This window comes from Aedes albopictus, chromosome 2 (genome assembly GCF_035046485.1).
Source record: "Aedes albopictus strain Foshan chromosome 2, AalbF5, whole genome shotgun sequence".
Taxonomy (NCBI): domain Eukaryota; kingdom Metazoa; phylum Arthropoda; class Insecta; order Diptera; family Culicidae; genus Aedes; species Aedes albopictus.
Genome location: NC_085137.1, coordinates 364,775,853 through 364,791,372, shown reverse-complemented (window position 1 = coordinate 364,791,372; position 15,520 = coordinate 364,775,853). Strand labels below are relative to the sequence as shown.

At 40.0% G+C, this 15,520-nt stretch overlaps 1 long non-coding RNA gene across 1 annotated transcript in view; it reads left to right on the top strand.

Moving 5' to 3' along the window:
• Positions 1-15,520, top strand: part of LOC134288344 (uncharacterized) — a 451,989-nt gene that overhangs the window by 166,900 nt on the left and 269,569 nt on the right. Inside the window, exon 2 of the long non-coding RNA XR_009997908.1 lies at positions 5,251-5,978. This is a non-coding gene — a long non-coding RNA (uncharacterized LOC134288344). The remainder of the gene's footprint in view (positions 1-5,250; positions 5,979-15,520) is intronic.

The following is a 15,520-nucleotide window of genomic DNA, read 5'->3' as shown; positions in this document are numbered from 1 at the left end:
ATTTTGCCTGTCCCGATCATTTTGTCTATCCCCTGTATATGGTGAAAACACAAAAAAAATCTTGCAGATTTGAAGGACTTTATTATAGAACAGTTTGGACGACCCTAGATGTTCCAAAGATGTATAATAAGCTAATAGACTTCAGATTGCTCCAGTAACTGCGGTTTATTATGCAGCGTTACTCAGTATAACAGATATGGCTACTGTAACGAGTGTAGACATGAAGTCCTGAACTCGAAGGTAGTTTGGCTGACCTGGAATATCCCTATAGTGTCTAAAAATGACATTGTAGATGTTAAGAGCTTCGCGGATCCCAGTAGGTTATGCAATGCTATTAATTGTGGCAGAAATACATAAAATTTTTCTTGTAGATTTGAAGGAATTCACTATAGGACAGTTTGGAACACCTACAACATCCCAGAATATTAAACACCTTTTGATATTCTTGGCGAAGGCTAATTGAATACATATAAACGAAACTCATATCCGAGCTCAGCTTTTAGAACAACTGGTATGTCAATTATTTCGTTTTTCCAAATTTCATGGTGTTCAGGATGTTCTAGGTTATCAATGAAGTCCTAAACACAAATATTCCCATTTTTCTCTAATAGAGGACTCAATTTGCAACATCTTTACCTTAACATCTTCTGTTTTTTCGAATGGGTGAATTTTTACAGCCGTTTCTATGTTGGGGTCATATATGACCCCTCCGGCTCCAAAGGGTTAAAACTGCAATGTAATTTATACACTCTATAAAGATATTCCAGTTCAGCCAAACTACCTTGGAGTTCAGAACATCAGGTCTACACTCGTAACAGAAGCCATACCTGCTAAACTGAGTACGTTGCATATTTATCCGTGGTTACTGGACCAATCTGAAGTCTACTTTTTTATTATAAACCTTTGAGTCATTGAGGTTCGTCCAAACTGTTCTATGATGAAGTCCTTCAAATCTACATGAAAACTTTGTTTTACCCATTAATAATAGCATAACATAATCAGCAGAGATCGGTGAAGCTCTTGAAATCTCAAATGTCATTTAGAGACTGTTACCGGCGGGTAACATTATTGTAGAAGAAACCCATATTTGAGTGCGGGAAAATAGGGAAATATTTATACAGTTAGCGTAAATATTTAACGGTCAAATCAGTTCTCTACGCCTGGGTTGACCGTGAAGCGCATCGCGCCTGAATGGCAAAAATGGGTGCCAAAGTATGGTGGGTGGCAGCCTCCACTGAACTCCTATTGAGTGTGGGCGGAAATAGAGGTACGATGGAGATACGAGATCGGCGAGAGGAGATTCCCGAACGTGCGAAATGAAAGTGGGAGTTAGTTGAGATTCAGCTACGAAGCACGAAAGATCAAGTAAATTGACCCGTTTTTTTACGATTGTGTCGCTGACAGATTTTGCTCCGATCACTATCGCGAGTGGAAGTGGACCATCAGTGAGATTCCCCAAACCAGCAGACCCGACAGCCCGATCGGCAAGTTCCCTGAATCGTGCTGGTTATCGGGCGACACCGGGTAGCCATTGTCAGTCGCCAGCGCCTGGCCGCCCAAGCACGGATTCCACGTGCCCCCTCAAGCAGCCGGTTCACCAGTTACCATTCGCAGGGATCGTTGTGGCCCTGTAGAAGCCGACCGGCGCGAGTAACCCAGCGTCCGGTCCTCAAGAGCCGGGTTCTTCGGGTCGAAGTAACCCTCATCGCGCGCGGGTCAGAAATCTCCGCATTTGTCGGTCCCCGATACGGACCTACCCGGAAGTGCTGCCACGTGTCTCACCAAGCCATCTGCCGGTCCGTTGTGGCCCTCTCAAGCCCGTTGCCTAGCGCGCGGTCCTCCCGGGTCCGTTTCCTTGAGACGAAGCCGGCACACCACGTGAGTCTGAAACCACGGCCTTTTCCCGGTCGCGGTCGGCGCCATCCTCGCCAGTCACCGCCGGTGTCCACCATCCACGCCACCAGCTGCCAAGCGTTCGGCCCTCCCGGGTCTGTTTCTTCGGGACGAAGCCGTCATCGCACCTCGTCGCACCACGTCGCACCTGGCCCTCCCGGGGCTGTTTCTTCGGGACGAAGCCGCCGCAACCCGTGGGTCAGAAACCCCCGGCCTTTCCTCTGTGCCACCGCCGTTGTCCATCGCCCACGCCGCCACGTCCAGATCCTGGAACCCGCCCAGAGGAATCAATAAACTGTTTGACCGTAAGTACTGTGTTAAAAGTTAGGTTCCCGCCTCCGAAAGCTCCCCCTCCATCCGTTTGCCCTGAGACCCGGTCCCAAAAGAGGCCGTGAGTGCACACCCCGGAGGCTGCCGCCGGCTTAGACCAGCAGCCTGGGGTTTTAGGCCAGTTTCCCTCTGAAACCGAGCCGAGAGGTACCGGGGCCAAAAATAAGGGTCTTATAAGACACTATGGCAATGTTCCAGGTCAGCCAAACTATGAGTTCAGAACTTCAGGCCTAAACTCGTAACATCAGCTATATCTGACGTTTCGGAATCAATCGCGGTGACTGGATCAACCTGAAGTCTACTATATATTATTATAAACCTTTGGGACATCCAAACTATCCTGAAGTTTAGCTCAACTGAGAGGACTTCTATCGACTGAGGGAATCTGGCAGTAATATTTTATCGGCGTAGCAGTCTCTTTAGGAAATTAAAAGCTAATTTGTTTCAATGTCCGACGTTTCGATGTATTTAACTCCTTTTTCAAGGATTAGAAACAGTAGCAATTTTGTCAGGAGGCTCTTGTTGAGCAGTGGTCATTGAACATTTAAACATTCGAACAAATACTTCCGGCACAAAACACTTAATTTTAACACTTATTACAATATTATCTTTTCTTCGTAGCAAAACTTGTTTATCCAACTGTCGTTTCGGTCCTATTTTTACTAACTTAGTCCTTGAAAAAGGTGTTAAATACATCGAAACGTCGGACATTGAAACAAATTAGCTTTTGATTTCCTAAAGAGACTGCTACGCCGATAAAAATTACTGTTTAGCTCAACTATGCTAGCGGAGATTTTTGGCTTCCAGTCTGTAATCATAAACGGATATTGGTTCAACAGGTTTAAACATAGGTTTAAGCATAATTCTACATAATCTTACAGATACAGTCCCTCCGTTTACTCGTGAGGTTATGTTTGTATTAAAAATAGTCGCACTTCTTCACTTCACTTTAACGAGAATTATTTGGGTACAGTTACATATTACAAATCGAAGCTTTGTATAATAAAATATGTTACCGTTACACCCGTAGACTTTAGGATCTAAACTCAAGAACAGTTTGGACGACCTAGGATATCCCGACTGATCTGATACTGTCTATTGAACTTTCAGAAAACTTACTGGACATAATAGATTACAAATCCTAGTATTGTATAATGACATATGTTACCGTTACACCCGTAGACTTTAGGATCTACACTCAAGAACAGTTTGAATGACCTAGGATATTCAGAAAAAAATGTACCGCATAATATTCTACCGTTTTTATACTATTGACCACCAAAACTACATACACTCCCGTGCAAAAGTTTGGGGTCACCCCCTCAAAAACATGGAAATGATTTTCGGGCATATCTCAATTATCTTTCATTTAATCCACTAGTTCTTAGACTCTATCGAAAGATAAAGAGTTAGATTTGATTCGTAGGTACTTTTCACAAATTTCATATGATTTTTTTTAGTATAAAAAGTTTACCTAAACTTACATGTTTTTCCTAAATCTGTATAAAAAATTGTTTTTCGTGTAATTCAAAATTGAGCCGACCAAATTTTAAAATTAAAGTTGCATTAGAACCCTATTTCTATCCTCTTTGAAAGCCATTCAAGAGATTTTAGCGGAAAAATTCATAACATAATTTAAATTATCGAGTTAGGTTTTCAAGTCACCGTGCAAAAGTTTGGGGTCACCCCTTAGGATGCTGCATCGTGCAAAAGTTTGGGTCACCTTCCAAATGAAGTCTGAGTCGGATTTTTGTTCAAATCATCATTTTTTTGGTGCAACTGCAATTCTTTCTTTGATAGTTGAAAGGCAAGACAAATAAATGGTTATGAAATATTCATGAACTAAGTTCTAGACTAAGTTAAAGTAGAAAATGGTAAATAAAATCCATACAAAACCAGCTAAGTACGTTATATAAAGTACCGAAAAGGATGGAAGTGAGATGAACATGACTGATTCGTGAATTCTACCCTATATAAATGTAAGTGTTATAACCACAAACATACCATTACCCCAAAATCCAAAAGTTTCAGGGATGTTACACATTTTAATTTAAATGGCATTATCATCAAAAAGTTATCCCTTTGCTTTGCACCAAAACCCAAAATCTCGAATGTGATAGTACATTCGGAGAAATGACATTCGTTGTAATGGTTTTTGGAGTAATGATGTATTTGTAGTTTTAACACTTACAGTTATATAGGGTAGAATGCACGAATTAGTCATTGTTATCTCACTTCTATCCTCTTTCGGCACTTTATATAGCTAACTTAGCTGATTTAATATGGATTTTATATACTACTTTCTACCTTAACTTAGTCTGAATATTTCATAACCAATTCTGTGTCTTGCCGTTCAACTATCATAGAAGGAATTGGAGTTGCATAAAAAAAAATGACGATTTGGATAGGAATCCGACTCAGACTTCATTTGAAAGGTGACCCCAAACTTTTGCACGATGACGTGTAAACCAAATTCGATCATTTAAATTATGTTATGAATTTTTCCGGGTTCTAATGCAACTTTAATTTTAAAATTTGGTCGGCTCAATTTTGAATTACACGAAAAACAATTTTTTATACAGATTTAGGAAAAACATGTAAGTTTAGGTAAACTTTTTATACTAAAAATTTCATATGAAATTTGTGAAAAGTACCTACGAATCAAATCTAACTCTTTATCTTTCGATAGAGTCTAAGAACGAGTGGATTAAATGAAAGATGACTGAGATATGACCGAAAAACATTTCCATGTTTTTGAGGGGGTGACCCCAAACTTTTGCACGGGAGTGTAAATGTAGAAAACTCCAGAATAACGAATAATCCGGCTTCAAAGGGTTTAAGTCTATGTCATTTATGAACGGAGCCTTACCAAGCAGTTTAAGAATGTGCATTTGGTCAAGTCTTCGGTTTAAAAAGCTATTTATAACCGAGTATGAATGTAACAGGATAGAGTATCACAACTTTTGTCATAAATGTCTGCTTCTGATCCAGTTTTTCCTTCTTATTGTCCTTTCTCTCCCCCAACAGGCATGCATAACAATACAGCGCAGCTGTCCGACCAAGTGCCTCTCCCAAGGTCCAATCCCATAAGAAGACCCGGAAACGCATACAGTATGAGTTAATTTCAGACGCAAAAACTTCAGGAGCAACCATTTCGCGTCCCGTTGTTGCCCGGAGCCTGGAGGCATAAAAACTTGGGAACGAACGTCCGACGATGCTCTAACTAGTCCCCGGTTGGAAGTTGGAAGTTGCAACTTCAGTCAGTCAGTGGGATCAGCGCCAGTCATCCAACTTGGAAACCGTGAGGCCGGCGGGGGGATAACGCCGCCAAGTGAAGTGAATACAACGACCTTTAGAATCATCGTCACGGGAAAGTTTGCATTTATTCTTCAGCTGTTGGGTTGGGAAACAAAGCGAGTTTTCATTCGTCATTCCTCTCTTTTTTTTTGCTGTGCGGTGTAGCCGTCAGTAGGGTAGTGGAGGTGGACGTTGTTGGTTTCAACAAGAACTCGCGGTATGCCACGAGAACACAAGCGCCGGCCAGCGAACAGCCAAGGCTATGATTCTTCAATGATGTTGACGCGGAAAACAATGATAACAATCTAGAGCTTTTGTTCCGGGAATTTGGCAGATGGTTCCGGAGGGTGGTGTTAAGGATCGAGAATCTGCGAGTGCAAGTGCATGGAAATATACCAGTGAAGACGACGACGTCAGAAATCTTTGAATACCATCGGGGGAAATTCGAAGGAAAATAGGTAATTCTAGTTTTTTGTTCTTCTCCTTTCTGATACACCAAAACGTGGAAGGAAAGTGAAAGTTTATCATTCTTTGGGTTGGTTATGATTAGTTATTGTTAGTGACGAAGAGTGAACTCGGCTTTTCCCCCGGCATTTTCCCCTTTTCTGTGAACAACATTAACAATCTGCATTTTATTTTCTGATAAACAGTCCAGTCTCCGAATCATTTCGAACGTAAAAATTTTAATTCGATTCGATTGACCTTCAACCATTTTTTTTTCATATACGGTCCAACTTCTAGACCTATCAGTATCAGATGACAAAATACCGTAACAATGTCTTTTCCAGGAACCTTCGTCCCCTACCTCAAGCATGTGTGGTTCACAGTTTGACGACGAATGTGTAGCTTTTTCTCTCTAACTAGGCATGTGCCTAACCCATTCAGAGTGATCAATCGTCCCACTTGATGTGGTTCCATCAATGGGTTGAATGCTTACTTTGTCTATTATCGAGTTGACTTTCCAGCTTCCTTTTCTTGCGGTTTCGGATGTCCGGGTGGAATCACGGATGTGGTGACTCAATTTGATTATAACGAGCCGACTATAAAGAAAGAGAACAGATGCCTCTTCTTGATGGAGAATAGAAATTTTACTCTTTTTAAAAGGGATGATAGAATTGTCTTCGCAGTTTTTGGAACAAATTATAATTATAGGTTAGTACAGGGGATGGCAAAAATGTTTGGGATAGGCAATTTTTTTTCTCTCACAAAAAAGTTTAACAAGCTGTGATTTTTCAAGTGCATCAAAAAATCTCAAACTTTGACTGTTTGTCAACCTATAATATGTGCATCATTGGTACAAATTTGGGCTCGATTGGTAAATTGAGTTCGAGTTCGCAAAGTAAGAACCGATTTGGTAAAACACTATATTTTGGACAACTAACTTTTGAACTGTCATATCTCGGAAACCAGTGAACCGAATTGAATGAATATTTTAACGTTTATCAACAATATATTAGTCCTTCAGACAAGTTTATAAAATGTTATATTTTCTTACGATGAATTAAGTTATACCAGATTGAAATTGTTACCAATATAGACGAAAATAAGTCAAATTTACAATACCACACAAAAATTACTAAATGTGTTTTTCTTTCAATCCAAATAGGCTCTCATATATCTTACTAGAGATATCTTGAGAGCAGAAGTGGAAAATCATTGGATATCAAAACTAAAATTTATTGACATTGATGGAAAAAAATACATTTTTTCCAGAAAATTCAAAAAAGTGTCAACCCATGATATTTTTTTTCAACGTTCAAAAAGTATCTATGTTTTAATAACTTTTGAAGCATTAATGTATTGTTAATAAACGTTCAAAATTTCATTCAATTCGGTTCACTGGTTTCCGAGATATGACAGCTCAAACATAAGATGTTTAAAAGATAGTGTTTTACGAGAATGGTTCTAGCTTCACGAAAGGTTAACGAATCGAGCCCAAATTTGTACCAATGATGTACATGTAATAGGTTGACAAACAGTCAAAATTTGAGATTTTTTGATGAACTCTATGAAAAGTTACAGCATGTTGAACTTTTTTGTGAGAGAAAAAAAGTTGCCTATCCCAAACATTTTGGCCACGCCCTGTATATACAATAGTTAAAAATTGCATATTGTTTGCTCCAATAATGAAATTTTTCGATCTTAGAGAAGCTGTATGAATTATCCTAAACTAGGCTTGATCCTATGTGATAATACACCTTATTTGAACATAACTGCATAAAATTGCATTATACATACCCATATGGCGAATCATGGACGAAAACGGCTTTCCTGGAAGCTGACTAGACTGATTAAAGCGACGATGGACGGTTAGCGTTAGCGTTAGCGTTAGCGTAGTTACGGTATGCTTCGTAGATTGGACACTAACAACATTCATGTACCTTTTGCTAATCTTGCTCGGATTGCTTTTCGGAACAAAGCCATGGAGTTAGCTTTGCTCCAATCTTATGCAAGAATACCAAAAGCACAAATGTCATTATTCCCGGCCACGTCCATCTTTACCGAAACTTGGGATAGGGGGAATAAAATGTTGATGTAGCACTTATTTATTTATCCGACTCAGTGACACTCCCATAAGTACTACGGTGTGGGTGGTTGGGAGATGTATTATGTAGGTCATGGATTCGCCTGAAAAGCTGGCGATGGACCCACGGCATTGGTACAGGGGATGGCCAAAATGTTTGGGATAGGCAACTTTTTTTCTCCCACAAAAAAAATTCAACATGCTATAACTTTTCATAGAGTGCATCAAAAAATCTCAAATTTTGACTGTTTGTCAACCTATTATATGTGCATCATTGGTACAAATTTGGACTCGATTGATTAATTTTTCGCGAAGTTAGAACCGTTCGGGTAAAACACTATTATTTAAACAACTCATTTTTGAACTGTCATATCTCGGAAACCAGTGAACAGAACTGAATGAATTTTTTAACGTTCATCAACAGTATATTGATACTTAATACGACGTTATAAAATGTAATATTTTCTCACGGCGAATTAAGTTATACCGGATTGAAAATTTCACCCATATAGAGGAAAATAAGTCAAATTTACAGTACCACACAAAAATTACTAAATGTGTTCTGCTTTCAATCTAAATAGGCTCTAATATATCTGATTAGAGATAACTTGAGAACAGAAGTGGAAAATCTTTGGATATCAACACTAAAATTTATTGACATTGATGTAAACAAATTACATTTTTTCGAGAAAAATCCAAAAAGTGTCAATCCATGATAACTTTTTTCAACGTTTAAAAAGTACCTATTTTTTAATAGTTTGTGAATCATTTACATATTTATTGTTAGTGTACGTTCAAAATTTCATTCAATTCGGTTCACTCGTTTCCGAGATATGATAGCTCAAAAATGAGTTGTTTGAAAAATAGTGTTTTACCCGAACGGTTCTAACTTTGCGAAATATTGATCAATCGAGCCCAAATTTGTACCAATGATGCACACATAATAGGTTGACAAACAGTCAAAATTTGAGATTTTTTGATGCGCTCTATGAAAAGTTATAGCTTGTTGAAGTTTTTTGTGAGAGAAAAAAAGTTGCCTATCCCAAACATTTTGGCCATCCCCTGTAGTTTACTTGGTTAAAATTTAATCTTTTGAAAGCTGGCAATCAAAAGAGATTTTTTTCTATTTATTGTTTAAATAATTATGTTTCTGCTCAGTGAGAGGCCCAAGCTGAACCGATCCCTCCAGGGTCATCGGAAATTTGCAATAAATGTTTAAAACGCGTGGAAAAAATTGGCGAATCGAGAAATAACAAAATAAAAGAAAAGAAAAAAATTAACAAAAAGAAACCTGTTCAACAACAACAAAAAACATCTCAATTTATCTAAATAAAAAAATAAATAAAAACAAAATCGTGTAAAACAAGTAAAAAAAAGTTGGCGATCCGAAAAAAAATCGCGACATTACGACACTCGGCTCGAAGAAAAACGACGCGCACAACGTGGTCTAACCGCCACCGAATGATACGGCGATTTTGACCCTTCAAAAAATAAGAAGGATGTTTCGTCGTCCCGACTGCAGTGTTGTCCGCTTGTGCATCTGAAATAGAAAATAGCATTAAATGGTGATAGGCTCACAACAGTTACATAATTTTTGGAAATAAATCTCTCTAGACATAGACAAAAATTACCTGAATCCTCCTGAAACAAATGGTTAATTAACAATGAAAAACCCCAGATTAATCCACCTAGTGGTGGTAGTGCCTTTCTCGGTGAATATGCACTCATGAACTTTTCGTCGACGTTAGACAAAATGTTCCTGAATCCTGAAAACACTTCATATAGAAAAGCAACAATCTTAACAAAGCCATCATCGATTTTCGAAACTTATTGATGATATAAATTCTGATGTAATGTTCAACAGCAAAACAGATCTGAAAAATATCAGACCTCTCAGTTGACTGCTTGACCACCTTAACCCTAGTCGTGTATTGGGATCATTATGACCCCATTCCATCCACTACGGTAGCGGGGTGAGCGTCAGCTAATGCATGAAGAAGGTTAACTTTATTCCAATCACAGATCACTTTGTGATCTTCGCCAATGTTTATTTCAGCACACTTTAGGCTATATTTTATTATCATTGGTAACATGATTCATGTAAAATTTGACCTTCCTTCAAGAAAAATGCATTCAAATTCTTGAATTTCATTTCCATTCAAATTTCAATCGCAATAAGAAAAGTGAGGGCTCAACCAGCCACACCCAAATTGTGAGCAGTAATTTTAGAAGCATAAGGAGATGAAGATTGAAAAACGGCAGCCTATTTATTGCACCCATAAACAAATAGAAACGCTCCATAGAAAATCAAAAAGCGCTCCATAAAGAATGAACAAATGTTCCATGAAAATGTCCAAAGTTACCCATAAATAATAGAAAACGTTCCATACTTTATTAAAAATATACCGGTAAAATATAAAATTTTCTGATTAAAAGTAGAATTTTGCACCTATAAATAATACTGAAATGCTCCATAATAAAATACAAATGCTCCATAGAAAAATGCAAATGCTCCATAACAAATTAAAATTGCACCCATAGATAATTGAATATTGCTCCATAGAAAAATTAAATTGCACCATAAAAAATTGAAATTGCACCATAGAAAATATATGAATTCCAAATAACTATTATCAAACTGCAGCATAGAAAATATGAATAGCTCCATGAAAAATTGAAAATCCTCCACAGATAGCATATTCTCATAATTTAATTTGACATGGCAGAATTGATTAACATTGCACTTCTTTAGTGGTGCAAATGTTTAGAGTTATGGAGAATTTTAATTTTTCTATGGAGCAAATTGTTTTTTATGTGATGCAGTTTCATAATACTTATGGGGCATTTGTCCAATTTTTTGGTGCAATTTTAATTTTTTATGGTGCAATTTAATTTTTCTATGGAGCAATATTCAATTTTCTATGGGTACAATTTTAATTTTTTATGGAGCATTTGTATTTTTCTATGGAGCATTTCTATTTTATTATGGAGCATTTCAGTATTATTTATTGGTGCAAAATTTCACTTTTAATGAGAAAATGTTATGTTTTACCGGTACATTTTTTATAAAGTATGGAACGTTTTTAATTATTTATGGGTAACATTGCACATTTTCATGGAACATATGTTCAATCTTTATGGAGCGCTTTTGGATTTTCTATGGAGCATTTGCAATTTGTTATGGTTGCAATAACCTTTTGCCATTGAAAAACTGTATAGGGTGTTGATGCGATTAATTTTTTTTTTCCATTAAACGTTGATCCATCCTACTATACATTTACACCGCAGGAATCTGAAATGATGTGATTTTAAGAGATCGCTTTGTTCACGATTTTGTTCTCTTGCATATATAATCTTATAATCTTACCCAACGTTTACATGCTATCAAAAAAGCCAAAATTGTATTTATCGCTTTGATATTTACAGGGGATACTCAAAATAACTGGTACAAGGTAAAATAACTGGGACATGTAATTTCAAAAAATGTTCAACTCGCTGTAACTTTTCGAAAAGGTCATCAAATATTCCTCAATTTTTACTGTAAGTTCATCAATTAGTTGTGTATCAGTTTTTCAAATTTGGAAAAGATCGGGCCATTCTACACGAAGTTATAAAGATTCTAGAAAAAGCTATAATTATCCGATAGCCAAATTTGAGCTGTTATATCTCCGGATTCAATGAACCGAATACAATGAAATTTTGTTCATTTATGACTTATATAATGAACTTTGAAAAACCGTTGACTTAATTTAAAATTATTATTAAGAAAAAAAAGTTATAGCTATTTCATTTATTCTATGTTTTTAGTAAGTTCATCTATTTTTCATCATTTTTCATTTATTTAGTTCACATCAAATTCATGATAATACTGAATCAACAATTTGCCGCCATAATACTCGATTTGCAGCTGCAGCTCTCCATCCTCGGTCACGCCCAACACTCGCCAGATCACGCTCCACCTGGTCCGCCCATCGTGCTCTCTGCGCTCCACGCCTTCTTGTGCCAACCGGATCAGTTGCAATCACCAGCTTTGCAGGGTTGTTGTCCGGCATTCTTGCAACATGCCCTGCCCACCGTATCCTTCCGGCTTTGGCCACCTTCTGGATGCTGGGTTCGCCGTAAAGTGCAGCGAGCTCGTGGTTCATTCTTCTCCGCCACACACCGTTCTCCTGCACACCGCCGAAGATCGTCCTTAGCACCCGTCGCTCGAAAACTCCGAGTGCTTGCAGGTCCTCCTCGAGCATCGTCCATGTCTCGTGTCCGTAGAGAACCACCGGTCTTATTAACGTCTTGTACATGGTACATTTGGTGCGGGGGTGAATCTTTTTTGACCGCAGTTTCTTCTGGAGCCCATAGTAGGCACGACTTCCACTGATGATGCGCCTTCGTATTTCACGGCTCACGTTATTGTCAGCCGTTAGCAAGGAACCGAGGTAGACGATTTCTTCTACCACCTCGAAAGTATCCCCGTCTATCGTAACATTGCTGCCAAGGCTTGTCCTGTCTCGCTCAGTCCCACCTACCAGCATGTACTTTGTCTTAGCCGCATTCACCACCAGTCCGACCTTTGCTGCTTCACGTTTCAGGCGGGTGTACAGTTCTGCCACCGTTCCAAATGTTCTGGCAATAATATCCATGTCATCCGCAAAACAGACAAATTGGCTGGATTTCGTGAAGATCGTACCCCGGCTGTTGAGCCCGGCTCGTCGCATAACACCTTCCAGGGCGATGTTGAATAGTAGGCAGGAAAGTCCATCACCTTGTCGTAGTCCCCGTCGAGATTCAAATGAACTGGATAGCTCACCCGAAATCCTTACGCTGTTCTGCACACCGTCCATCGTTGCTCTTATCAGTCTGGTAAGCTTCGCGGGGAAGCTGTTCTTGTCCATGATTTTCCATCGCTCTGTGCGGTCGACACTATCGTATGCCGCCTTGAAGTCTATGAACAGGTGGTGCGTTAGGACCTGATATTCACGGCATTTCTGGAGGATTTGCCGTACGATGAAGATCTGATCCATTGTCGACCGGCCGTCGATGAAACCGGCTTGATAAATTTCTACTAACTCATTTGAAGGGCCCAGAATCAAAGGGGTGTAAGTGACCATTTTGTCGATTTTGAGCTGAGCACATCAAAAAATTCATCAGATTTCAAGCTTTCGGGAGCTTTTTTAAGATTATGTTTACGATACTTAGAAAAAAATACAAAAAATCTTAGAAAATTGGGTCAATTTTGTAGCCTCATACATTTTGTATGGGATGAAAAATTGGTGAAAAACTTTAAACCTCATTTACTCGAAAGTGAGTTTTTGTCACTTACACCCCTTTGCTTCTAACACCCTCATTAACTTTAGGTGAAAGACGACGGGAGATGATCTGGGATAGCACTTTGTAGGCGGCATTCAAAATGGTGATCGCTCGAAAGTTCTCACACATAAACTTGTCGCCTTTCTAGTGGATGGGACAGATTATTCTTTCCATCCACTCCTCCGGTAGCAGTTCGGTTTCCCAGATCTTGATTGCTAACTGGTGCAGACAGGTGGCCAACTTTTCCGTGCCCATCTTGATGAGTTCTGCTGCGATACCGTTCTTACCAGCCGCTTTGTTGTCTTGGGCTGGTAGATGGCATCCTTTACTTCCCTCAGCGTGGGAGTTGCTTCGTTCCCGTCCTCTGCTGCACCAACATAGTCATTTCCTCCGCTGCCTTGGTCATCCGTGCCTACATTCTCTTCGCCATTCAGGTGCTCGTCGAAGTGCTGCTTCCACCTTTCGATCACCTCACGTTTGTCCGTCAAGATGCTCCCCTCCTTATCCATGCAGATTTCGGCTTGCGTCACGTAACCTTTGCTGGATGCGTTGAGCTTCTGGTAGAACTTACGTGTTTCTTGTGAACGGCACAGCAGTTACATTTCTTCGCACTCCGCTTCTTTCAGGCGGCGCTTTTTCTCCCGGAAGAGACGGGTCTGCTGCTTCCGCCTCTGTCTGTATCGCTCCACATTCTGTCGAGTTCCATGCTGCAGCATTACTGCTCGTGCTGCGTCCTTCTCCTCCAGAACCACTTTGCACTTCTCGTCGAACCAATCGTTTCGTCGGCTCCGTTCTACGAACCCGATAGTGCTCTCGGCTGCGTTGTTGATAGCTGCTTTGACTGTACTCCAGCAGCCCTCTAGAGGGGCCACATCGAGCACACCCTCGTCCGGCAACGCTGCCTCGAGATTCTGCGCGTGTGCGGTGGCGACATCCGGTTGCTTCAGTCGCTCTAGATCATAAAGGGGCGGCCGTCGGTAATGTACATTGTTAACCTTCCGTAACTCGCGCGATTGACTACCTGCGTCAGCAAAACGCTAATGCTGAGTACAAAAAGCGAGATTTTTTCAACGTGTTGTACAAAATACATCAGCGCGATCGCTCGAGGGTTAATAACGGAGAGTTTTGGGCGCAGGTAGTGATCAGAATCAATATTAGCGCCACGATAGGTCCTGACGTTGATAACGTCGGAGAAGTGCCGTCCATCAATCAGAACGTGGTCGAATTGCGATTACGTTTGTTGTGGTGGTCTCCAGGTGTAACGATACGGGAAGTTGTGCTAGAAGAAGGTGCTATGAACGGCCATGTTCTTGGAGGCGGTGAAATCGATGAGACGTAGACCATTTTCGTTCGTCAGTTGGTGGGCGCTGAACTTTCCAATCATCGGTCTGAGTTCCTCCTTCTGGCCTACTTGAGCGTTTAGGTCTCCTGACGTCGTGGTTTGGGCAGCGGTCGTACTCGCGTTCGAGCTGCGCGTAAAATGCGTCTTTGTCATCATCAGTGCTTCCGGAGTGAGGGCTGTGCACGTTTATTATGCTGAAGTTGAAGAATCGGCCCTTGGTCCTCAACCTGCACATTCTTCCATCGATCACGCGCCTCTGCATGTCGTCCATCACTATAAAAGCTGTTCCCCAGCAAACACACGATCGTAAGTAATGTTACACAGGATGCCAAAGTGGAGGCGATATGCGTACACTTTACACGTAGGGAAAAACCCCTGGGAGCGGAATTCCTTTAATTAATTGGATCACTTCTCCAAGAGGCACAAAACCTACTCTTCTTTTCAAATTTTGTACAATTCAGGTACACTTCCAGTGAGAAATAATTCTCTTTTAAGGAAGTGTGTCTTAAATCTAGCTTACATTACAGTTATTACATTTCATGTAAAATTCATAATAGCAATCATTTGACAAACAGCAGTTAAAAAAGTGATAATAAGGAAATACTCTCTCAAATCAGGCAGCTGGTTGAAGTACGGCAGATCACCGGCGATGTATTAAGTCTTGACAGTAGGGCCGGATTGCTGATGTAGATGGGTGGCCTCTGTTACCTGTGAGAATAGCTGAATCCCCTTCGAAAGGCTGGATGTAGTGAGAGGTAGATCATCGGCGACGTACATGGACTTCGGGTTGGCAATCGAACCAGATTTGCAGTGTAGATTTTTATGCTGGT